Source organism: Canis lupus, chromosome 8, assembly GCF_011100685.1.
Source record: "Canis lupus familiaris isolate Mischka breed German Shepherd chromosome 8, alternate assembly UU_Cfam_GSD_1.0, whole genome shotgun sequence".
Lineage (NCBI taxonomy): Eukaryota > Metazoa > Chordata > Mammalia > Carnivora > Canidae > Canis > Canis lupus.
The window spans coordinates 13,170,449-13,196,699 of NC_049229.1; the positions used below are offsets into that span (position 1 = coordinate 13,170,449).

Sequence of the window (26,251 nt, forward strand, 5' to 3'; positions counted from 1 at the left end):
GTTCACAGTGTAGCACTTTTAATTTCATTCAGGAACTTTTCCTTTGTATTTACAGTTTGGCTAACAGGCACAAGAGGCCTAGTTTTCAGCCTGTGTTGGCTTTTGATATGCCTTCCTCACTAAGCTTAGTCATTTCTAGATTTTGAAACACATATGACTCTCCCTTTCACTTAAACACTTAGAGGCCATTGTAGGGTTCTTAATTGGTCTAATTCTAATAAAATTTATCTCAGGAAATAGGCCTAAGGAGAGAGAGAGATGGGGGAATAGTTGGTCAGTGGAAAAGTCAGAACACACTCACATTTATTAATTAAGTTTTCCAATGCACACAGGAGTGATTCATGGCACTCAAACAATTACAATAGTAACATCAAAGATCGCTGATCACAGATTACTGTAACAAATACAATAATAATGAAAAAGTTGAAATATTGTGAGAAATACCAAAATGTGACACAGAGATATGAAATGCTTGTTGGAAAAATGATGCTGGTATAGTTACTGAAAGCATAGTTGCCACAGACCTTCAATTAAAAACAAAAAAACAAAAAAACAAAAAAACAGTATTCACAAAACACAATACAATGAAGTGCAATAAACTAAGGTTGCCTGTGTTTAAAATTAGAAAACCTGTCACTTATCTTTTCTCTAATATACATGGTTTAGTTCCTTACATTTAAATCCATTTGGAATTAATTTCATGTGAAGAGTGAGGTAAGGATTAGTTTAACTTATTTTCCAGAAGTCTTGCCAGTCGTCTCACTATAATTCATTGAGGAATCTGTATTTTCCCCTACCAATTTGAAATGAGGCTATTATCAAATATTATTTATTTTTATATTTAGGTATATTTCTACTCTCACCATTCAGTTTCATTAATGTATCTATTTCTACATCAGTACTAACCTGTTTTAACTACTGCAACAAAAATGCTTGCCGTATACCTGCCTTTCCTTGGCTATTCTCATTGCCAAGTTTCAATAGTTATTTATTTGTTTTATCCCCCTAGTGAACTTAAGTTCCTGTAGAGCAGGAACTGTTGCTTAAGCATTTTTATAGCCTTGACAACTTGGCTGAGTATTTATTTTTCTTAGCAGCTTTCCATCTTGCGTCCCTACCCCACAGTGTCTTGCACAAAGTAATCACTCAGCAAACATTTATTAAATTGTAAGTGTTAAAGTAGGAAGAACAAGATGTCCCAAGATAAGAGACAGAAATCAAAAAAGCGAATTCAGGAAAGCCTAAGCAGACAGCCCCAATGGTAGTAATGTAAGACAACTGGGATGAAAAGCAGCCCAAACAGGATGTCAGTCTGTTCACAAAAGCACCAGTTTTGTTGGTGTCAGTGAATCAGCTCTGGTGCTTGATCAAGTGCTCTGGTCAACAGATCTTGATGACTGAAGGAATGACTGCCTTTGTCATCCAATTCTGTAATGGATGAAGAACTGACTACCCATTACCTCTTGCATTTCCTGAAAAATGGCTGTCACTGTAAAGTACTGTGACTTGACATACACGTACCTCATCATTCTGAGGAGCTCTCTCCCTCTCAAAGTAGCCCCCTATGTGTTGATGAATTGCCTGTGTTAGGAAGCTGTATATTTATTCCAATGATTCTGCCATAGTCCACAAAGTTTTATTGGCACTACCCTCAGAGCCTAGAGATAATCCACATGTAAGAGGATTTGGGGTAAAGCTGCCAGCTGAGAGTTAAACTCCCAAAACTAACACAGAATCATCATTTTCCAAAATTTGCATCCTTCTTAAATTGTTAAAATTTCATATTTCCAGTCACATGGAGAGTCTGGTTCGGGAGGTCGTAGTGGGTTTGAATATGTATGTCTAACGAGAGCCCTCAGTGATTATCGGTTTGGGAACCACTAACATAATGGATTAGATTAATCTAGATAGAAATGGGTTGTACAAGAGACTAAGGAAACACAGGAGTCCAATTAAGTTAATTAGGGTGTATCCTTAAGACAAGAATGTAACTAAAGAAAACCAACCTAATTATTTACACGGAGATCTAGTTTAAAAAATGAAACAAAAAACCTGTGCTGATAGAAGAGTATGTGTCAGACCCGAGGCTAAAATAGAAATCAGAAAAATGTGTCAGTATTATTAAAATGAAAGAATGAATGAATACACAGACCAGCCAAAGCAAATTTTCGGCTCTCCTTCAATAAAGGAATTTCGGAAAAGTTCCGACATGGCAGTTGCTAGAATTAAGTGTGCGACTGAACAAGATGACACCGTTAAAATATAAAAATCATCTAAATGTAGATGCTTCAACATGGATTACCTTTGAAAAGACCTATTAGAAGTCACATTACATAGCACTGACAATAGCTCAGTTTGTGACTTTGGGCAAGCTGCTTACCTCTCGGGGCCTGATTCCTGCCTCTGAAATAGGATTAGATTGTTTCTGAGTCTAGGTTATCTGTAATTCTCCTACAGGCCTCAAATTCTTTGGTTCTATGACATAAACATCTCTTACCTGATGCATGCACAGGGATCCCCGCTGCTGACATGGGCCCAGAATCTTGCAGCCTCGCTTCTTCTAGTGCTTCCCTAAGATAAGACCTGTGACAACCTGAGGATTCAGACAAAGAGACAAATTGCTGCAGAACACTCAGTCTCCTCTACAGATCACTGTCCCATCTCTGAAGGGGTTTCTAGTCTGTGTTCCGGTAATATGCCTTGGTCTCACATCATTCCTCCTTTCCAAAAGGCGTTGTCCTGTAACTGCTGGTTGAAGGCAAATGATCTTCTATCATCTTTCCAGGGCCTCTGTTCACTGATAGTTATCTAAGCAAAGACATTTGTCATTAAGAGCCTCTAAAACAATGTTACTATGAAAATGTGTCACAAAGCTATGAAAAAGAGAGAATTATGTCCTTTATTTTATTTTCTAAGGATTTTATGTTTAAGTAATCCTTACATCCAATGTGGGACTCAAGCCTACAACCCCAAGATTAAGAGTCATCTGCTCTACCAACTGAGCCAGCCAGGTGCCCCAAGAATTATGTCTTTTAAAAAAGTAGATAGAAATTGGGGCACTTGGGTAGCTCAGTTGGCTAAGTGACCAACTCTTGATCTCAGCTCAGGTCTTGATCTCAGGATCATGAGTTCAAGTCCTACACTGGGCTCCACACTGGACATGGAGCCTAGTTAAGTAAATAAGCAAATAAACAATGAATAAATTAGATATAAATAAAGATAGAGATAGGAACAATGATAGAGGTAGAGATCTTTCTATATTAGGGCTATCAACCTAATGCCCCCAATATACACAGAACCCTGAGAAACTGAAGAATAAATGACTAAAAATCACATAGCTAAAGATGTGAACCATGTACCCAAAAGACATAAAAACAAACCATTCTAAACATTTAGAAATTGTTCAATTTCAAAATAATAAGAGAAATACAAATTAAAACAATGCTGCAAAAACTTTTTGTTCTTATCAGGTTGTCAAAACTTAAAAGCCTTGACAAAACATTCTGCTGGAAAGACATAGAGGAAATAGTTACTCTCCTATATTACTAGTGGAAATGCAAAATGGCACACGCTCGTGAGTGTGGGAATTCAGCAATATCTAACTAAATTACGTGTATGTTTACCTTTTGACCCAGCAACCCCCCTTTTATGACTTTACCCTGAAACTATACCTTTACTATAATAATAGACGTAACAGCAAAAATAATTGAATAAGGTGTAGCACATCCATTCAATGGAATACTGTATAGCTATTAAACAGAATAAGGGAGATTTCTAAGAAATGATATGGAGTGATTTACAGAATATAGATTTAGGTTTAAAAAAAGTGAAGTACAAAGAGTATAGATGGCATGTTACCTTTTGTGCAAGAAAATAATGGTGAAATAAGAATATGTATATTCATCTACATATTTTTGCAAAAAGAAACACAGCAAGAATAAATGAGAAACTAATGAATTTGATTAACCAGAGGATAAAAACAGGGTATAAAGGGATAAAGAAACACTACACATTCTTGGAATATCCTTTTTAGGTATCATTTTTGCTTTTGCAAGTATGTTACTGTTCTATTTACTCAAAAACATAAAATTAAACCAACAAGAATGGAGGTGGATGAAAGATCTAAAATTGGATACAAAAAGAAACCAAAGAGTCTTACTCTATTTCAAATAAATAACCTAAGCACACTGAAGAAAAGTAAATTAAGCCAAATTACTTTTGAACATAGTGCTTTGCTTATATAACCTTGATCTAAAATCTAAAACAGCTACTAATACTGAATTCCGCTTTAGTATGTACATTTTTCTCACTGGTAGGGATGCATGATTCTGAAATTATTTTCTGTGTGTTGTAGGATGGAGCAAATGAATAAATATTTTGAGGATGTGGGGAATCAGGTTACTCACTTTTGGAGAAGACATACAAAATGGAGGGGGTAGGCTTTAAAGAGTCCTGCATTGTTAGATTGAAATTGGATATGGTATGGATTTCTAGTTTTTATGCATATGTAAATATAGAAATAAACATGATTATTTGTGTATCTGTGAATGTTTGGGTACAGTATGAATTTATAGTTTTTAATATGTTTATTGGACATAGAAATAGCTGTGTGCATCTGTTTCTTAGGTCTGCCTGCTCGTAGGGCCTAAAAGCTGTGACACTCCAGTAGCATCCAAATCTGGGTTTCTAGATACCATTCCCCACTCGAAGGAACCAGGGCTCCCTAGAGAAACAAGTGATTCCAGGGCTCAGGCAGAGAAAGTACAAGATGAGTCAGTCTCCACTATCTTTTGTCAGAAACTAAATAAGTGCTCAACAAATGGTGAGACATGTCAAAAGAACACAAGAACCAGGTTAAAAGGTGCATCCACTGGTCAAATCTGGGAAAGTTTGAGCATCAAAATTAATAATTATAGTAACAAACAATAATCATTGAACAAAAAAAGAACTTGTTAGTCCATACTTAGAACTAATGATACCAGTAAGTCTCCCTTAGCACAGCATGCCAACTAATAAATGTAGAAAAAATGATGGAGTTAGAAAATCAACATTTTGGGATGCCTGGGTGTCTCAGCAGTTGAGCGTCTGCCTTCGGCTCAGGTCTTGATCCCGGGGTTCCGGGATCGAGTCCCACATCGGGCTCCCTGCATGGAGCCTGCTTCTCCTTCTGCCTGTGTCTCTGCCTCTCTCTGTGTGTCTCTCATGAATAAATAAATAAAATATTTTTAAAAATAAAATCAACATTTTGCAGCTATTATAATAATAGATTCAGATAAGGCTCATTAATGAATGGTAAAACTAGTATAAAATTTGACGAGAAACAGTTTATTTATGAAGCCTCAAAACATCTCACTACAAATTATTAATTACAAAGGTGAAAGTAGTAAATTTGCAGGAGAGAAATGTGGCACCCTAACCAAGTAATCAAAGTTAACATCATCAATAATGGACCAAACTGACACAGAGTGCTTCCTCACAGAACACACTGAGAAGGACACAGTATCACTTAGGTAGGATTCCTGCCAAAAAGGCATGACCTAAATCTAACCATGAAGGAACATTAGACAAACCTATATTGAGAACTATTCTCAAAAATATATGGCCTGTTCTCCTCATTAAAAAAAAAAAAAAAAAAAAAAAAAAAGTCAATGACATAAAAGGCAGAGAAAGCTGAGGAATCATTCCAGACTATGCAAACTAAAAAGCTATATAAGTAAATATAATACTTAATCCTGTATTGGTTTATGGGCCAGAAAAGCAAAATTGCTAAAAGGGACATAACTGTGAAATTTGATAAGCTCTGCAGGTTAGATGAGAGTATTATGTCAATTTCAAAATTTCCTGATCTGATATTGGAACTGCAGTTGTGTAAACAAATATCATTATTCTTAGGAAATATACACTGAAGTATTCAGGAGTAAAGAAGCATGATGTGTGCAACACACTCTAAAGAGTTCAGAGAATGATAAAATATCAACAACTGGTGAATTTGAGGAAAGGAATAAGGAGGGTTTTTTTAATCTACTCATACAACTATTCTGTAAGCTTAAAATTAGTTCCAAATGAAAAGAAGGAAGGCAAGGGAAATGGGCAAAGGGTAGGGAAGGGAAGTAGAGGGAAGGGAAGAGAAGCAAGCAAGCAAACAAGCAAGCAAGCAAGCAAGCTTCAATTGTACTTCAATTCAAAAAAAAAAAAAAAAAAAAAGGAATTCTAGTCTCCTATCTCAAAGTCCTCTGGCCTCTGTCTATGAGGTCAACAGTTGGTCCATTAATGTGTGTCCCTCCCAGAAGGGAAAAGCGAGTGTCAAATGTTCAACTCATAGCTATGACCCCAAACTATTCATGACTGTTTTATTATAAAAAAAAAGATAGCAGGAAAAATAACTTTTAAAAAATACAGCCCCAAGAACCTTCTGCATGTGTGGCCAAACTTGTTTTCTAGCTAAAAATCTCAGGAAGCTTACTCAGAGTTCCCCACAGAGCACAGACCACAAGTTATGAATCAGAACTAGACTTGTACCCCTGCTTTGTGACTTAATAGCTACTTAATTTTCTGAGCCTCAGTGTCCTCTTCTGTCAAATGGACATAACTGTGCCTACATCATACAACTGTGAAAAAAGATTAAGTAAAATAATATATACATACATAATGACACATGTATAGCCCCTAAATTATGCTACATTATTTCAGTTTATCTTTTTTGTTCCCTTTTCCTTTCCCACAAATGACAAGAGTGTACCTGATAGTATAAATATCTTTAGGATTACAACCAATACTCAAACATGAAAGGTAAAATTTTTTAAATTTTCAAGTTAATCAGTGGCAAATAGATTAATTAATATCTATCAACAGGTAAATTAGCCAGCACTGCAGGCCCAAATCAGAAGAAAGATTTGGATAACGGTCTAACTGGTAACCAGAAGGTCAGCTGTGAAAACAGCCCCGTGTGCAGGGCACAGACAAGGACTCCCTTGTTATCACTGTGGCTATTAAAAAGGTGCTCAGCATCAACTTCAGTGCCCAGACAGGCATTCAGACCTTACAACCGTATCCCAGCCAAAACTCTTGGCCAAAAGCAACACCAACTTGCTTGAGATGGTAAAAGCTACCTGTCGACTCTGGAATGTTTAGAATTAAATAGAGAGAGAATGAAATAAACCAAACCACGCTACTAATAGTTCATTCATGCATTTAGGAATGATCTGTGTACATTTTATATTTGAAGTATTTGAAGTGTCTAAGAGATTTTAGGGAATTTGATAGATTTGGCCTTTGATTCTAATTTGAAATGTATAACTGAGCAATTTATTTTAGACTTAGATTTTCAGTTAAAAGACAAAGAGAATTATGCAAAGTTTGTAAGCAAAACTGGAATACATATGATTAGCTTGAGATGGACCACATTCATTAACTTAATTAGCTTTATTAGAGCTGGGAAGACTTTGGCGGGCAGGTTGGGCAGTAGAAGGGCTTTAAATAATCAGATACACTCACTTCATAAATGCAGTTTAAGATGTTCAAGGGAATTTTAAAATTGAGATGTAAAAAGGACAGATGGGGAAATTTGTTCAGTTCAGCTACTCAATCAAATTATAGGTAAATATCTCTCTGGGTTATTTTTTATTTTGATTATGATTATTTTTATTTTTAAAATAAAAATTATAATTTGAACTTAAAAGCTTAAGGAAAACTCATTTTATTTTTACATTTTAACTTTTCTAAATTGAATATTAATTCTACAATCTCAAGGTTCAAATCACATTTTATATACACAAAAAACATATTGCACAGAAACTAAGTAACTCACCTGGACAGTGCCAATTTTAGGTCGATGACCACTTAGATCTCTACTTTATTTTGCTTCCTAGGAAACTCTATTTTGTCCCTAATAGGTACCTAGCACAGCTCTAAGCACTCCACATCTACCACTACTCACTTAACCTAAAAACCCCTGAAAGCTTAGAAGTAGAAGAATAGCAGAGAAGAATAAAAGTGTTGTGTGGGTTACCCCCATCTAGGGAAGAAGAAAAAAGAACAACAAAGAAACAAGAAAAAGAGAAAGGAAAGAGAGAGGAAGAGAGGGAGGAAGGGAGAGAGGGAGAGAGGAAACTTCAACTATAATTTAAAAAGAAAAAAAACATCAGAAAGGATGAATACGGGATCCCTGGGTGGCGCATCGGTTTGGCGCCTGCCTTTGGCCCAGGGCGCGATCCTGGAGACCCGGGATCGAATCCCACGTCAGGCTCCCGGTGCATGGAGCCTGCCTCTCCCTCTGCCTGTGTCTCTGCCTCTCTCCCTTTCTCTCTCTGTGACTGTCATAAATAAATAAAAAATAAAAAAAAAATTTTTTTTAAAAAAAGAAAGGATGAATACCTACTATTTACTTTGATGTGGATGGAACTGGAGGGTATTATGCTGACTGAATAAGTCAACTGGAGAAAGGCAATTATCATATATGGTTTCAGTCATATGTGGAATAAAAGAAATAGTGAAAGAGACTCTAAAGGAAAGGAGGGAAACTGAGCAGGAAAAAATTACAGAGGAAGACAAACCATGAGAGACTCCTAACTCTGGGAAACAAACAAAAGGTTGCAGAAGGGGAGGCAGGTCGGGGGATGGGGTGCCTGGGTGACAGGCACTAAGGAGGGCACTTGATGGGATGAGCACTGGGTGTTTAATATATGCTGGCAAATTGAATTTAAATAAAATATTTTTTAAAAAAGAATTCTAATCTCCCTCTTGAAGCCTTTGGCCTCTGTCTATGAGGTCACCAGATGGTCCACTCCTGTGTGATTCTTCCCAAAGGGGAAGATCAAGTGTCAAATGTTAAAAAATTCTAGGAAAGGGGCGCCTGGGTGGCTCAGTTGGCTAAGCATCCGATTCTTGATTTCAGCTCAGGTCATGATCTCAAGGTCATGGGATTGAACTCCACATCAGGCTCTATGCTGGGTGTATAGACTGCTTAAGATTCTCTCTCTCTGCTCCCTTGGCCCTCCCCTCCCCAACTCGGGCACACTCAGTTATAATATGTAATCCCCTGTGATACACCTATTTATGTATTCATTCACTCTGGCAACTAATAACAAGTTCTTACTGTGTGTCAGGCTAGAGTTTGGGGAATTGCTTGTAGGGGAGCAAGCCTGGAGACCAGTTAGGAGGCTGAGGTGATGACCCAAGAGGAAGTGATGGTGCCTGACGAAGGGTGGTGGCAATGGAGATGTTGACAAAAGAACAGACTGAAGAGTTATTTAGAAGTTGGAATCGGTATGACTTATTGGGAAGCAGGATGTTAGGGATAGGTGGTATCTTTCCATGGATCCTCAAAAAGCAAGGCCTGAGACCAGAGTGAAGGTCATAACAATATATTTGGTAGATATGCAAGCCCAAGTAAGTGAGAATGAAGCAAAGTGAAGTGAATGAGGACAGCTGTGCTATAACACAGTATGCTGCATTGCCACCCTGACTCCTGTTTCATGACAGAATGCAAAAAGAAACAGCAGGTTTCTTAATACGCATGTGTATTTGGCACGCAAGCCTCCTCAGAAGGGCTCCAAAGAACAAAGAACAAACAGACTTTGAAGTAATCCACAAAGGAGAGAAAGGATAACTCTCACAAGTTATCTTCTATCTTCCATTTACCAAGATAAAGAACCCTAAGGCACGAGTGAGTAAAAGTAATGAGTTAAATATGAGTATGTTTCATTGGCTTTTGTGAAATGTCCAGATGAAAATGGCCAATAGACAACTGAATGTAGGTGGAGTCTGGAGCTCAAGAGAAAGCCAGGTTATAGAAGGCTGGGTAAGCAGTATGCACTAGGCTATGCCACCCAGAAATCCCCTAAAGGAATGAAGCACTCTTTCTCCCAGCTGCCAGGACTGTTGCCTGCTGGTGGCCCATGGCCAGATCCTTCTCCAAGAATTATCTTTTATCAAAGAAAGCTGCCTTGCCCAAGTGTATATACCTGCCGTGTGCATCCAATGACACGTTGATGTGGGGTTACAAAGGCCTGTCCCCTTTGCCTCAGTTCAGATCATCTCTGAAAGGCCATGCCTTTCTAGAGTTCCCTAGATTTGGATGATGCCACTGTTGTATCTCCATTGCCAATCCTGATTCCTTTATCCCACACTCAAGGTGATTTCTAGAGCACCTGCCCTCATATACCACCTGCATGCAAATCTCTCTGGGTCAATGTTTCTCAGACAACCTGACCTAAGATAAAGTAGAACCTGAGGGAGTGAGAGTTCTAGGTGGACAATCCTTTCAAGAAGCTATCTGTAATGAGAAAGGAAGAGGTGCTCTCAAAGGAGGACTTTTTTTAAATTAGAAAACACTAAGCATTTTTATACACTGATGGGAAAGAGCCAGTTCAGAGGGAAGAATGGAATATTCTAAATAGAAAAAGGACTCTGGGAAGAGATAGGATCCAGACAACAGGTAGGATTGCCTCCTAGAAGAGGAAGACATTCCTTATGATGAGAATAAGGGAGAAAGAGAGGATGAGTGTGGATGTGAGTGAATTCATTTTCACTGTATGGAAGGTTGGATCATCTGCCGAGAGGAAGACAAACTCAGGGAAAGTCGGAAGCTGGAAGACAGTAGAGAACACCAGAAATAAGCAGTAAGGTAGCTGCAGGGAGAGTGGCCAGATGGAAATGCTGCATTCTGGTGAGCAGTGATGACGACTCCTTGAGAGCGAGGTCACCAGAAATTTATAGTGGCAATCATCACAGCACTATACATGGTACGCTATAATGATTCACAGGCTTTCCTCAGCACATGTGCTTGACAGGCTGAGCACCCACTAAATGCTGAAGGAATGAACGGACCCAGCTTAAATAAGCCCTCAGTCAAGGGGCCTCCTCTCCTCCACCAACACGGTTTCATCAACTAAAACCCTATGACAGCTATCTCAGGTCTCTTGCTATCTGGTTCCTTCAGTCTCAAAAAATGTTGAGGTAGAAAATACGCTTTTGTACAAGTTTATCATATATTCTATGTGTATCCTTCGTAATGCATGTACTGCATTGAACAGTTTCCCGAAGATCCCTGGGTAGAACAGGGCAGAGCTCAGGCTAACCCAGGTCACTTGACTCCCTTTCCATATCCTGTGCCATGAGATACATAAGGTGAAACTGCCAATAAGTTCCAGATGATTCAGTAGGCTGTCAATATTTCTTTATTCCTTCCTTCCTTCCTTCCTTCCTTCCTTCCTTCCTTCCTTCCTTCCTTCCTTCCTTCCTTTCTTCCTTCCTTCCTTCCCTCCTCCTTCTCTCTCTTTTCCTTCTTTCCTTCCTTCCCCATCCCCTCTTCTTCCTTCCATCCCTCCCTCCCTCCACCTTTCCTCCCTGAGCATGGTAGACCTCTTGGAATCTTTTCTGACCTCCCTACTAAACTGTCCCCCAGTTTCATTACATTCAGCCCTCATTTGCACGTGCTCTTGACACCTGGTGTTTGGTGGCAGAAATGGCTGATAAAATTCCACACTGATTAATTTCATGTTTAATCTAACTGATACTTCTGTAGCCTTTGCAAATAACCTTTTTGAACAAAAACTGCAACGGCTCATTCCAAACCCGATCAAAGAGGTATGCATGACTCACAGCCACTAAATAAACATTGATGCCTGATGGCAGTAATATGGCTATTTATATTCAGAGCCTGATTTAACCAGTGGCATTCCTGTAATAAGATAATAAGCATGAGCTGTTTACTAGAAAAAAAGGAGAGTCTGTGGTGCTGGTGTTCAATAAAATCTCTTAACAGGCAAATGAGTCTCTGAAATTGGTTGGCAAATACATCCAGAATGAGATGTGCTAATTAGTTGCTGTTACTGATTTTCTAAAATAAAGAGTTTAAACTTAAATTAGCCCTGAAATTTAGTACAATAAAAAATGCTGGATGTATGATATCATGTTGAAAATCTTATGGATTATGCCTAATATATGCCTAGCAATACAATTAAGAAAAAAAGAACTCTGGCCCTAAATCATTAGAATTTAAACAGAGACTAAGAAGAGGTTTTATATGTAGAGAATTATAAGCATAGATATTTGAATCTCAGGTTCAAGTTCTTTTTTCTATTCAGAGAGCATTTGTAGGTGATCCTCTTGGCTATACTGGCAGAGGTATCTATTACTATAAGTACTTTAATTTTTAAATAGAAAGAGCAAAGGAATGCAAGAATTATCCTAATAGCATTTGGATACCCTTTAAAAATAGATTAACCTATTCAGAACCAAGATCACAGAGATTTTAGGTAAGCACAGAGGAGACGATTGTCTGGATTCAGAAATAAACGATGAAAGCTTCAAGCTTTGAAGCCTCTCCCAGCACCTTCCAGCACTGTTTTTCCGCCACTGAAGTAAGAGCAGCAGACACAGTGTGCATGCTTTCTTTCTCCTCCCGCTCTCACTCCATACAGCTCCTTCTAGCTGCTAAGGATCTTCAAACCTCCACTTTCACTGCTTCCTTCACCAAGTTGGAGGAGACTTGCTTCTGTCTGGACTGGCAACTTCAAATAGTGAGATGATCTCAGGAGGCAGCCAAATATTTTTTAAATCAAATATTGCATCTAAAAAGATATAGCCAAGTAACAAGAGGATTCAGGTTGTGTTTCCACTGTTGTTGTTGTTGTTGTTTTCCAAAAGCCAAATATGAATTCAAAAAACTGTCATTTGCATTTAGCTGGTGGACATAATGTCTGTCTTCCCAGAGCACATGGTCATTCTTTGAAAGCCAGCTAGATGGGTAGATGTGAGTGCTCCATCTCAGAGTAGTAGTGTTCCTAAAGTTAGCAATGAGTTAATTCATTCATTTGGGTCCTATTTATCTATAGTTAAACAGACAAAGGTTATTATTTATCTGCCTTAATTAAGATGTTTAGTATTTATCAGAGTTACTTTAGTCACCAGGGGTAATTGATTATGTATATCTTTGTTTCCATTTTATAGTGGGGTCCCCAGCTTAGGTAGCAACATTTCCAACTATTACTGAGACCTAGAGTTATGGAGGACAGTGTCATACAGGCTACCTAATAATTGTAATGATAAATAGAATTTTGCATCAGGGAGCACCTGGGTGGCTCAGTGTATGAGTGTCTGCCTGCCATTCAGGTCATGATCCCGGGGTCATGGGATCGGGTCCCACATTGGGCTTCCTGCAGGGAGCCTACTTCTCCCTCTGCCTATGTCTTTGCCTCTGTCTCAGTGTTTCGAAGGAAGGAAGGAAGGAAGGAAGGAAGGAAGGAAGGAAGGAAGGAAGGAGAAAGAAAGAAAGAAGAAAAAGAAAGAAAGAAAGAAAAGAAAGAAAGAAAGAAAGAAAGAAAGAAAGAAAGAAAGAAAGAAAGAAAGAAAGAAAGAGAGAAAGAAAGTCAGGGACGGAGTCAGGAACAGGTGAGTCTTTCCTATATTTTTCAATGGTATTAAAGTTCTCTTGAAACCAACTCTGGCTAGCTTAAGACAAAAGGGAATTTATTCAAAAGGATATTCATAACCTTAGAAGATGTAAGATTGAACAGCCACTCCTCAGAAGTCAAGAATCACACCAGCTCCAGAGATATGAAAACAAGAGTTTCTGAGCTTATTCTATTTTTGTAGCTCAGCAACTCACATCTCCCAGTTCCTTTGTTGCTGTTTTTAAGATTCCATATTCTTAGGAAAATCTGGTTCATCTAGCTTGACTCAAACAAAAGACCTGAACAAATCAGTTGTGACCAACAGAAGAGGGGGAAAAGGTCACATGATAAAGACCCAGCTTCTGTGAAAGTCTCTAGAGACAGGAGGATGGTTGTCAGCTGGGCAGCAAACCCAACAGTCCCTTACCAGTGCTCCTCCAAGTACCTGTCCACAGTTTGATGCCAGCCCAAGAGGAGACAAAGAGCATGCATCAGAATCTAAATCAACATACTGCTTACTTTATCAAGAAAGTCTTGCTATTTAAAACAAACAAACAAACAAAAGAAACAAACAAACATGTCAGCTGACCTTGAAAGAGTGTGCTTAGAGATATATTTTGTTTACATTCCGGTTCATTACTTCCTACCACCTCCTGGACCAGTAGTGAAGAGTTTGCTGGTAGGCAACTGCCTATGGACCATTCCTTAAGTACAAGTCTCTTCTCTTCAGTTTTTGTCTGACTTTATGGTTGGTACCAGAGTAATCAGGAAAATAGGCTTTGAAGTTACCTGGGTTTTAGTTCTTGCTATGCCTAATAGCCAAATGACCTGGAGTAAATAAATACCCCTAGCTTCATTTTTCCTACTCTACTAACAATCCTACCATATTTGTTAGGATTCTTTCAATTGCAGGCAGCAGAAAGTCAAATCATTAGGTTAAACTAAATGAAATTATTGATATCCAATATGAAAAAAATGGAGGTTTTATACGGTTAGAACCCATGATTCAGGCAAAAAGATTTTATTGCTTTATGAAACTGGAAAGCATAATAGTGGATTAGCTACCATATACACTGAATCTAGGGCTCAAACGAATAAAAAGAAACTTTGTCTTTTCCAACAACCAGAATCAGATCACATGGCATATAAAAACTCTAATTGGTTCTGCTTGGGTCTTTCTCCTAAGCCTCAGCCCAATCACTATCAAAAAAGACGCAAAGTTTTGTGATGGGCCAAGCTTGGAGTAGTCAGAGCACTATGATTAACAGATTGGCAGGCCTGTCAGGTAAACCCTTTCTGTCTTATTTGGTCATAACCCTAATGCCTCGCACATAATAGGTGCCCCCAAATTAGGTAAATAAATTATTAGGGAAGGAGTATTGTGTGCCCCTCTAGTCTAAAGAGGGAGCAGACAAAAGCAATAAAATTCCATGATAAATCCCTATATATACGGCTGTTGTAAAGATTAACTAAGAATGTAACACACATGGGACAGGACCTGACACACAATGGCATTTTTATCTACAGTATAGACCAGGTCAGGGTGGAAGCCCACATTTTCCAAGCGTGACTTGCACATAGGCACTCAGGTTTCTTGATCAGTTGATTGAATGAACTAAAAAGTGAACTCATGAATAGACAGTGAGAAATCTGGATCCTATATCTTCCTGTGGAAAATGTTCTTCATCCTATTGCAATTTTGATTTTGTCTGAAGTTTTCCTATGAATAACCAGACAAGAATCATACAAACAACAGGGCAAAAGCAAAAAGGCATTAAATTACAACTGGAGGCATTTTAGTTAAAGACCTACACTAAGAAAACCTCTTTCTAGAGTCTGGAAAACAAATCTTTGGGGAAACTAGAAAACAGGCTGGTTTTTATCACATTTCTTTCTGGTGGCAGAAAGGGGACAGGTGACTTGCAAGAGCCCTCACACAGTGCCTGGCAGCATTTGTAGGTCACATTCCAATCCAGGTGAGGACGAGGGAAGCGGAATGAAAGCAGGAGATACAATCAGAATGTTTGACTTGACAGGTGTCTACAGAGCTCATCTAGTCAACCCCCCACCCCGCCGCCGTCGCCGATTTTACTGAAGGCCTGAAGAGGCTTGTCTCAGGGTCACAGCGAGGCCCCTGGGAAGGCACAGAGCTGAGTCCAGATTTTTTTAGTCTATGTCCAACATTTGTCCTCCATACCACATCACAGACAGTGGCGGCTCAGCATGTGCCAATAGTGCCCTATCACCTGTGATTAGGTGGACAGGAAAACGTGTAGGGAACGATAAAACTTCAGTGAGAAATCAGTAAAGACCTTCATGTGGTAAAAGGTCAAAGGATGGGGATTAATGTGTCCCGAAGAATAATCTGGATCCCACTTTTGATCACCAACCCCATGTATTACCTATTGATACCTTTCTACCTGCCACTTGAAGAGAATCCACAACATGAACAATATTAAAAAAAAAAAAAAAAAATGACCCATCAAGTAATTTGAACAAATAACAAATTAAGTTATTTTATGAACATTTCATTTTCTAAAATAAAATTCAGGACCAATGAATCTGACAAAGGATATTTGAGCCTTTTCTGAAGAGGAAAAACAGACTGAGGTGCTGAAAATATTGACTTTGTGGGTTTAAGAGAACAGGCAGGTTATCTGCAATTGGAACTAATCCCAAATCCAAGACACGTGCTCACTTAGAGGGTAAGGATGTCATATTTGTGGAGAACCATTAGTTACCTACCCAGTAACAATTCTCTCCTTCCTCACTGTCAGAGCTCCCATATTGCTAGGCCCAGCAGAATGCCTAGTTTAATTTTATGACTTACGTGAGATGTAAGTAAAAGGCATTGAGGCCTTCTAGAAAGCCCTCTTTAAAGGGCCTGACTCAGATGGCAGGGCCCCTTCTGTTCCACTTTTTATATCTTCGAGATGCTGGATCAAGTGGCTGGAGCTCTAGAAGTCATACTACAAACATGGGATGAAGATTTACCCTAGGGATTATGGAATAGCAAGCTGCAAGGACCTTGGATCTCTCAAGCTCTCAAGGCACCACCACATCAGCCTTATATTGCCTACTTCTGGACAACTTATTAGGTGAGAGGAAAATAAAGTTCTATGTTGCTTAAATCAATTTTCAGATCGACCAGGTACAATTCCTGACTGATACAAACACACAGCATGATCTTGGCAAAGTAAGCTTTAGCCCCTTCATGCCTCAGTTTCTTCTCTGAAGTTGAGTAGGGGTCCTAACCAGCTTTAAAGAACTCATAATATAGTGATTTTAACAATCTATTTACTGAAGCCCTAGAAAATTTTTGCAGGTAGTCCAAAGGAATATGGGGGTAAATACATGGGTATCAGAATGCTCAATATTCAATCAGAACAGTACCTCTTCGATTTGATTTTTATATTGAGTTTCCAAGTAAGATTTCATTTGGAGGGGTAAAAAAGAATCTAAATGCCAAAAGAATTTGAAAATCACTGGCATGGAAAAACGTTTGGTCCTTTGTACGTGAGAAGGACATTTGGGGCATACCATTGCTCCTGAGATTATATTCTCCTAACATCGCCAATGGATCTGATGATGCCAGTTTAATGCTTCTTGAGACCAATATCTCCCACTTGTAGATCACCTAAGGAAACAGTCTACGGCCACCAAGCAGTACAAAATGCCTGATCCATGCAGGAATAAAATTAGTCAGCCCCGATACCTTCAAGGTGCACTCAGATCCTCTGAAGAATAACTAACAAGCCAGAAAGCTGTGCATAGCTGGGCTCTGAGGTATTACATAGAGACTGGAGGAATCTAGGGAGCTGTGTCCATAAGGAAGGCATTTTGTCACTCACTGGCTCTTGTTACCTCTCATAGTCCTGACCTCTCTAACCCATCGGTCTTAGTGCACATCTTTATCCAAAGGTTCAGTAGTCTTCCATATGGGCAACAGTTCCCAACTGAGATTTTTGGGAAGAGAAAGAGGAAGGGAGGCAGCCCTGGGTCTTTCACACAATTTTGACTACTAATCATGCTATTAGCAGAACATCTTACCTGGGCTCTGGGGAAAGAACTAAACTATAAAGATCTTGGGATCTTGGAAATCAGCACCTGTCTGGCTGAACCCCTCGTCCATCCACAGAAATCACATCAGATCCTCAAAAGTGATACACACAAAGCTCATTGGTTATAGAACACTCTTCACACAATGCCACCAGCTGAGGGCTGAGGACTCGTACCTGCTCCACCAGAGTCCCTGGAACAATCCCAGCCCCTGACTCCAAATTCTCCTTCCAAATTACCTTGATTTCCACTTTGACTTGCCAATCAAACTGCAGCTTGTCCTACTCAAGTCCTTGGCTCTGTTTCTCTGAACATGATCATTGCCCATCTATTCCTTTCAGCAAAGGTCATGTCCCATCACTGAGCCCCCAGCCTCATGAATCCTGCCCTTAATTGACTCTTGCTCACTCTGCACACTATCTCCAGGCTACATATGTAGACCACTCCAGCTGCTACAATCTAGACTCTTCTGGAAATAGTTAAGCTCTGTTTGCCTTTCTTTCTTTCTCATCTTCTCAAACACACCTCATTCAAATAGATCATTAAAATAGTAGATATCGTTTTGCATTGCATCTTACCTCTTTCTTTTCTACCTCAACTCCACCTTTGCAAATACATCCTTCTAAGTAGGTTTTTGAATGATGATGATGGAAATAAAAGAGGAAAGATGACATTAAAATTTAAGAGAAAGAAATTGCAAAGTAACTAAGAAGAGTAGATGGAAGGTCTGTTTCCTATCAGATTCAGTGAGGCAGATGGGAGTGCTAAATTTTGTTTCTTGGCCCTCTGCATCTATTTCTGCCTCTTTTCAATGCTCCCTACTGGATCACAGGGGTTGGAAGAATTAAAGCCATGCCTTCCTACTCTTTTTCTGCTAGGGTTTTAGATATAATTTATCTTCTGCCATTAAAATGTACTCATGTGGGGATCCCTGGGTGGCTCGGCGGTTTAGCGCCTGCCTTTGGCCCAGGATGCGATCCTGGAGTCCCAGGATGGAGTCCCACATCGGGCTCCCGGCATGGAGCCTGCTTCTCCCTCTGCCTGTATCTCTCTCTCTCTCTCCCCCTCTCTCTCTCTCTATCATGAATAAATAAATAAATCTTTTTAATAAAATAAAATAAAATGTACTCATGTGCTATCTGCTATACAGAAGGGAAGTGGAGATCATTCTTTCTGAGACAGCAGACTGGTGAGCATGCTCCCACATACACAAGCTTTCACAGTAGCCAAACTCCATGTTACACTCTCTAATGACCAGCCTCAAGGGTAATGGGCAGGTGGCTTACTGGCAGCAGTTTCTCGACTTCTGGGTAATAGCAGAGTAGATGGAAGAGAGAAAGAAATCTTAATGGATTCAGTAAAGTGGATCAAGCCACATGCCCTTTGCTGGAAAAGCTCCAGCAACTGAACCTCTTCTCCCCCTCCACAGCCACCTCCATTATAGGATCAAATAACTGAGGCACCATTCATTGTAAATAAACTTTAAAATAGGTAATATTGAAATAACTGCTATTCACAGAGTGCAAGTCTGGTTCAAAGTTCAGAAATCATCCATGTAGTCACCCATATTCATAAAGAGGAAAAATCTTGTGACTGTATCAATTGATGTGACTGTATCAATTGATGTATCAATTTTTATCAGTTGATAAAAATTCTACACCTATTCATGATTGTAAAAACTCTCAAAAAACTAGGAATAGCAAGAAACTTCCTCAATTTGATAAAGAACATCAACAAAAAACCTATAGCTAACAAACTGTAAAAGACTGAACACTTTTCCCCTAAGACCAGGAATAAGGTAAAGATGTCTACAAAGTTGTCTGCTCTCATCACTGCTATTCTTGTGATCTAGCCAGCTCAATAAGGCAAGAAAAGAAAATAGAGGCATACAGATAAGAAAGTAAGAACTAAAAATGCTCCTATTTGCAGATCATCACGGTCTACATAGAAATTCCAAGGAATCTTTAAAAAAAGAAAACATTCCTCAAACTAGTAAGTTCAACTAGATCACAGATACAAGATCGACATACAAAAATCAATTGTAACAATAGAAAAATTAATTGCATCTCTATATTCTTACAGTGAATATGTGGACACAAATTAAAAACACAATACCATTTATAGTCATTCAAAAAGACATAACAATGGAGTGACTGCTGTTCACAGGTCTCTTGGCTGCTAGAAAGCCCCATTCTCAGATAAGACACCTCTCCACCCTGACTTTAGTAAAGAGGTCAGGAAACCTTGAGTAAGAGTGGAGGACTAATTTCGGGCAGTTAATTACATTCTTTCAGCATCCATCTCCCTGAAGTTTTCACTGGGCAAATCCTTCAGGAGGACATCCCCATTAGCTATTCATTTTTCTTTTGCACTGACTGGAGAATGAAGTGACTGTTGGCTGTGTCACACAACTCGTTGAAATTCACCCCTGGGTGAAGTGATCCTCAAATAATTACCAAATGTAGTTCAGGTAACTGAATTAGTGAATTACATTGGCTCCTTTGAGATGAAAGACTCTTTAGGAATGTGAAATACTTTGGTTCTTTGTTATTAATAACCTGAACAATGAAAGAACCCAAAGTAGTATTCAATATGCTCCAGGAATGGGATGACTAAAATTAAAGAATGCAATTGATTTACATTTTCCATACTTTTCATTTTCTATCCTTTTCATTTCAATAGTCAGGACTGAATATGACAAGTCATCAAATCCCCTCTGATGTTAATAAGGCATCAACTACAGAACTCTGGGAAGAGAAAAATTCAGCCAAGTGGCAAGTGGGTGGTTCCCCTTTCTTTGGTTTATCATCATTTCTTCTCACCTACCCTGTTACAGCACTCTACAGGTAAAAACCTCCTAATTTGACCTATATTCATTTTCTTCGGCCTTAGTCTAATTTTCCAAAATTAAGTGTCTCAACTCCTCTCCCACCCTTCAGACAGACAATTGCACCCATCACTTGCGCCCAGCAGAGGAAAGTAGGATGCCCTCAGCTTAGTGCTGTGACCTGGGTATAAAGAAGACAGAAGCACAGAGGTGAATTCCCAGCAGAGAGCTTGACCTTGGGGCAGGAGGAATGGGAAGCAGTAGGGAGGGGGCTTAGGGCTGGCAAATCAAACTCCAACCTATCTGTGGTTGGTAGAGAGAGAAGATGGAGATGCAGGGCCCTACTCATGCTGGAATCAGGTGTCCTGCATTTATTGAATTTGATTTACAGTTCGTCATTTTCAGTTTTCATTTTTAAAGCATTGAGGGCTTTTCTATTTCTCCCCGTTGCTTTCAAGATATCTTGTAATTTATCTGTTTTGGAATTGGAATAGTTAATACATTCACATGGTTCATAAGTCAAACGCATACAATTTTACACAGTGAAGTCTCTCTCCCCTGCACATGCTCCAGCCTTCCAGTTCCACTCCAGAGGCATCAGTGTCACTGATTTCCTACTTTTCCTTGCAGAAACATACAAGTAAATTTGTGCAAGGCATCTCTCATCATCTTTTTTTTTTTTTAATTTATTTATTTGAGCGGGGAGAGGCAGAAGGAGAGAGATCATCTCAAGCTGACTCCCCGCTGAGCATGGAGCTCAACAGGACCCCAAGATCATGACCCCATGACCCCAAAGTCAGGACACCAGCTGAAACCAAAAGTCTGATGCTTAACCAATTCACTACCCAGGCACCCCACCTCTCACCATCTTTTGTTTATACAAATGATAGCTAACCCACTATTCTGTTCCATTCCTTACTCTTTTTTACTTAATATATACCAGAAGTCACTCCACACCAGTACACTAAAAGCTCCTCAATCTTTCTCCATGATGAGTAGTAATTCATTATATTAACATAGTATCATTTGTCTAACCACTCTCCTATTAGTGATCACGTCCATTATTTCCAACTTTTTGATACCACAAGCAATGTTGCAATGAATAACATTGTTCAATAAGTGATTTCCACATCTAGGAGTATGTCTGTAATTTAATAGAATTGCTACTAACAGAATTATTATAAATAATTCCTATAAATAAAATTGTTGAATCAAAGATTATATATATATTTGTAATTTTGATAGATACTGCCAAATTGCCAATCCATGTCACCTAACACAATATTCTTTACTTTTATATTGCGTTATTGGTCTTTTTCTTATTGATTATGTAGCAATGAATTGCAAATATATTTCCCAATTTGTCCATTGACTTTTGACTCCTTTTATGGTTGTTTTTGCATGCATATTTTTTAAAACATGGTAAAATTTTTCAATCTTTTATTTTATAACTGCTGTAATTTGAGTCTTATTCTAAAAAGTTTTCTTTGGTCATAAATTACATGAAAAAGTCCATATTTTTTCATATTTTTATGGCTTCATATTTGCATATTTAAAATCTTTGACCCATTTGGAGTATCTTTGGCAAAGTATGAGGTATGGCTCCAACTTTATTTATGTATTTATTGTTAGAGCTGCTTACCATGTTGTCCAAACACCAATGATAAAACATCTTGTTTCCCCACTGATCTGAAATAAGACCTTTATTATATGCTAAATCCCTATATGTTTGGGGGTCTACTTCTGGATATTGATTCTGTTTCATTTCTCTATTCATGAGCCAGCGGTACCCTATTTTAATATTTTAGAACTTAACCAAAATCAATTGTACTTCAATTTTTAAAGCTTTGTTTATGTATCTCCCCAAAGCAACGAGGTTTCTTCTCTGTGTCTTATAACTTTATTTTCCCTCAGATAGCTCATGACCAATTTTTTCTTAATCTCCTAGGAAAAGAAATTTTGCTTCTATCATCTGAGTGGCATAGGCAAATAAATGAAATAATCTTAAGCCGATAGGGAGAAGACCATGGGAATACCATATTTTACTTTTCCAAATCCTAGTGCATGGGGGGTCTCAGGGAACACGCTCTTTTGTTTCTAAGGCCATCACTTTAAAATCAAGTTATATTTTATGAATGTTTATTATATGGCAAGTTGTTTCAGTTAGGATGCTTTTGGCTTCAAGTCATAAAAACAGATTCAAGCATCGTTAAACAATCGGGAAATGGCATTAATTGCAATAACTGTAATTCTTAAGGGGCAGAGGGTTCGGTAGGCAGTTTCAGTGGCCCAGCTATATGATTATTGATCCAGGCTCTTACTATCTTTCTTTCTTTTTTTTTTCCCCGCCCCTCTTACCATCTTTCTGCTCTGCCATCCTCATGCATCTGCTCCATCTCAGGCTGATGGCAAGATGGTTTCAGTAATTCCAGGTCTCCCCTCCAGACGTGACAACATCCTGTGAAAGAAGAGACATCTCTTTTGTTCTCTTAGGAACAAGAAAACATTTCTCAGAAGTCATCCATGTCTCATTGGCCAGAACTGGGTGTAATGCCCATTCATCAATCAACCTCTGGCAATAGCAATGTGATTACCTGCAGTCCAATCAGATCCACCCAATTAGGCTGGAGAAGGGTGAGTTTCCTCTAAGGCACATGACTGCTTGGAAGAATGCAGATACCTGCACAAAACCTGGATTCAAGTAGCACTGGAAATGGGTAAAGGATGCTGGTAATGAGGCTCCATTCCCCTCTTTTTCTCTCTCCTAACTGGATTCCTTTGCTGGACATCCAACAATGTTCTCCTTCACACATACTTATTGTTTGAATGGTAATGTAATAATTGCAAACTAACTTAATAAATATTTTTTGAACTCCTCATACTAAAGACCCAATACTGTGTGAAGAGCTAAGGACTGGAAAAAGGAAAGACATGGATCCTGATCCCAAGGATTTAATGAAAGAGGCAGAAAATGTAGGAATTCCATATTACTGTGATAAGTGCTATGTCCATAATTTAAGGGTGCTATGGGAGTTCTAAAGACTGAGCAATTTCATGGGGGAAGGGTAGAACAAACAGGGAATATGCCAGCTGAGCTTTAATGGATGAGCAGGTAGGGGCGCCTGGGTGGCTCAGTGGTTGAGTGTCTGCCTTTGGCTCAGGTCATGATCCTGGGGTCCTGGGATCGACTCCCATATCGGGCTCCCTTGCAGGGAGGCTGCTTCTCCCTCTGCCTATGTTTCTGCCTCTCTCTCTATGTTTCTCATGAATAAATAAAATCTTTAAAAAAAAAAAAAAGATGAGCAGGTAACAGAAGAAGAACACATGGGCAGGGGATACAGCTGGGCAAAGGACAGGGCAGGCACTGGCATGGTGTGCTGAGGTTCTGTCAAGCTGTGGAATTGGGTGCTGAGGTGCTGCTCTACCCAGGACACAAAGGCACCTGGGGGGAAGCTTTGGGCCTGGCTAGCAACCTCCGTTTGCACTATTGAAGAGACATGATCGTGGATACTACCCCTAAGAAGTTCTGGCAGCAGTTAAAGCTAATTGTAGCAAGCACAAATAGCAAATTATTAATTAACCTTCTAAGGTCACAGACCACATCTCCGGGACCACTAAATCTTCTCTCTCACTTCACAATCAAGCTCCTTGCAAAAAGATATCCACACTAACCATCTCTTCACCTCCATTCAATCCTCAACACCAACCCATTGATGTTAACAATATGGTGGTTGCTCTTGCTAAGGTCACCAGTGACCTCGATCGCTGCAAGGCACAAAACAACAAAGACTCTCACATTCTACCTTCTTACCATATTGACCTACATAAAATTCATTAACTGCCTTGATCAACACCTTTAGAGACCCCAGGCAGTGAAAGCATGATTTCTTTCTCCCATATTGATATGAAATTAGAACTTAAAACAATCCGGGGCACATGGGTGGCTCGGTCAGTTAAGCATCTACTTCTGCTCAGGTCATGATCTTGGGGTCCTAGAATGAAGCCAACATAGAGGCTCCCTGCTCAGTGGGAGTCTGTTTCTCCCTCTCCCTCTGCCCCTCCCCCCTGCTTGGTCTGTGCTTGCTCATGCTCTCTTTTTCAAATAAATAAATCTTTTTTTAAAAAAAAGAATTTAAAAAAATCCTAAATCACATTTTTTCCACAAGGACTTCATTTTTTTTGAAATATCAAATTCTTTCAAAAATAAAATCAATCTCTCGCTCTCAATACCCCAAAATTTGCTTATTTAAACACATGTGTGATCCACCAGCTGAGTAATCCAGCAATAAACACATTTGTATCTTGTTTGTACTGGGTTAAATGGTGTTCCCCAAAAAGACATATCCACCCAGAACCTCAGAATATAACTTTATTTGTTCTTTGCAGATGTAATTAAGGTAAAGTTCTTTAGACAAGATCATCCGGGATTAGGGTGAGCCCCAACTCCTATGACAAGTATCCTTATAAGAGACAGAAATAAAATTGTAGAGACCATGGAATACCATGTGAAGACAACAAAGGCAGAGATTGAAGCAATGCATCTACAAGCCAAGGAATGCCAAGAATTATTGATAGCCACCAGCAGGTAGGAGAGAAGCATGGAACAGATTCTCCACCACATAGCCTCCAGCAGAAACCTGTTTTGCTAACACCTTGATTTCAGACTTCTGGCCTCCCGAACCATGAGAGAATATATTTCTGTTATTTCGAGCCATCCAGTTTGTAGTAATTTGTTACATCAAGGGCAAGGCATTAATGCAACCCATTCTCATGCTTGCAAAGTCATACCCACACAAGCACACAAAGAGCATATATATATATATATACACACATATATATATGTTTTTTTTTTAAACAGCACACACACACACACATTGCCTGCTCTTGTCCAGAAAGATCAATGGCGCAATTACCCAGTAACCAATGCCTAAGCCCATTTCCACACTAGCTGGGTTTCCAGAGAGCCAAAGCCCCTGCTCGGTATTAGTAACGTGCTCAGTTTCTCCAACATTCACATCCCTGCTTCACCAGGAATGGCCAAAGGAGACCGGGGTCCCCTGAGTGGGCCCCCATTGCTGCTCGATCACCATAAATGAGTAGACCATATGAATGAATGGGGCCACTGAGTAGTTTGACCAGCATTAGGACAAAGTCGAACATTTTGTTCTGGAGTCTTGGACATCCACGGAAAAGGCCTGAGGTAGAAGCAAACCAGAACACGGGACCTCTTGTCCCTGAAAAGTTACCCTACCCCCTAACCCCCACCCACCCCTTTCCCAATTCTCCCCGTACGCTGGTGATGCTCCCAGCCAGCCACTCCAGCTTACTCCCCATTCATTCAATCACTCGTTCAACAAACATCTACGGGCACCTACTGTATGTCAGTCATTGTGCCAGGCCCTGGAGATCCAAGGATGCCAGACACAGCCTGCTTGCCAGGCCCCGCTGGGGAGAGCGCAGGAGCTGTCCCTCCGCTCCTCTCATTCCAGGCACGCTCCATACAGGCCCTCTCTTCAGAGAACCATGGCTTCTCCATTTCTTCTTTCAGAGGCCTCACCCTGGTGCAGGAGCAGTGGCTCAGAAAATCTGTCCTTTCACTTGCATTATAGGATTTTTTTTTTTAAACAGCAGCAGGGGCAGCAGCCTTACTCTTCCAAGAAGCCTGTGGCTTAGGGTAATATTTACATGTATTTGCATTTCCTTTGTACACAAGGATGGGGAAAAGGTGGGGAAGGGAGTTTTGCCAAGGAATGAGAATGTGCCCTGAGCCAATCCTCAAAGTGCGATTGCAGCTGCCAATTGAAAAATCAAGAAGCAACTTGTTTAGCTAAAATTCAGGTAATTTCTATCACTCCCACCCTGGCTGTCCTTCCCCTGCAAACTCATGTCTTCATAGCTGGCCTGTGCATCTGTTCAAGTCAGGTGTGAGCGAGCTACATTTTGTCTTGGCCTTAAATTCACAGGAAATCAT

General features: G+C 39.5%; 1 long non-coding RNA gene across 1 annotated transcript; it reads right to left on the reverse strand.

The window, feature by feature from the left end:
• Window positions 1–2,173: 2,173 nt before the first annotated feature.
• Window positions 2,174–25,861, reverse strand: LOC119872834. Its single transcript, XR_005363129.1, has 3 exons — window positions 25,656–25,861; window positions 22,639–22,738; window positions 2,174–2,593 (listed from the first exon to the last, which is right to left on the reverse strand). It is a non-coding gene; the product is annotated as an uncharacterized LOC119872834 (long non-coding RNA).
• Window positions 25,862–26,251: the final 390 nt, after the last annotated feature.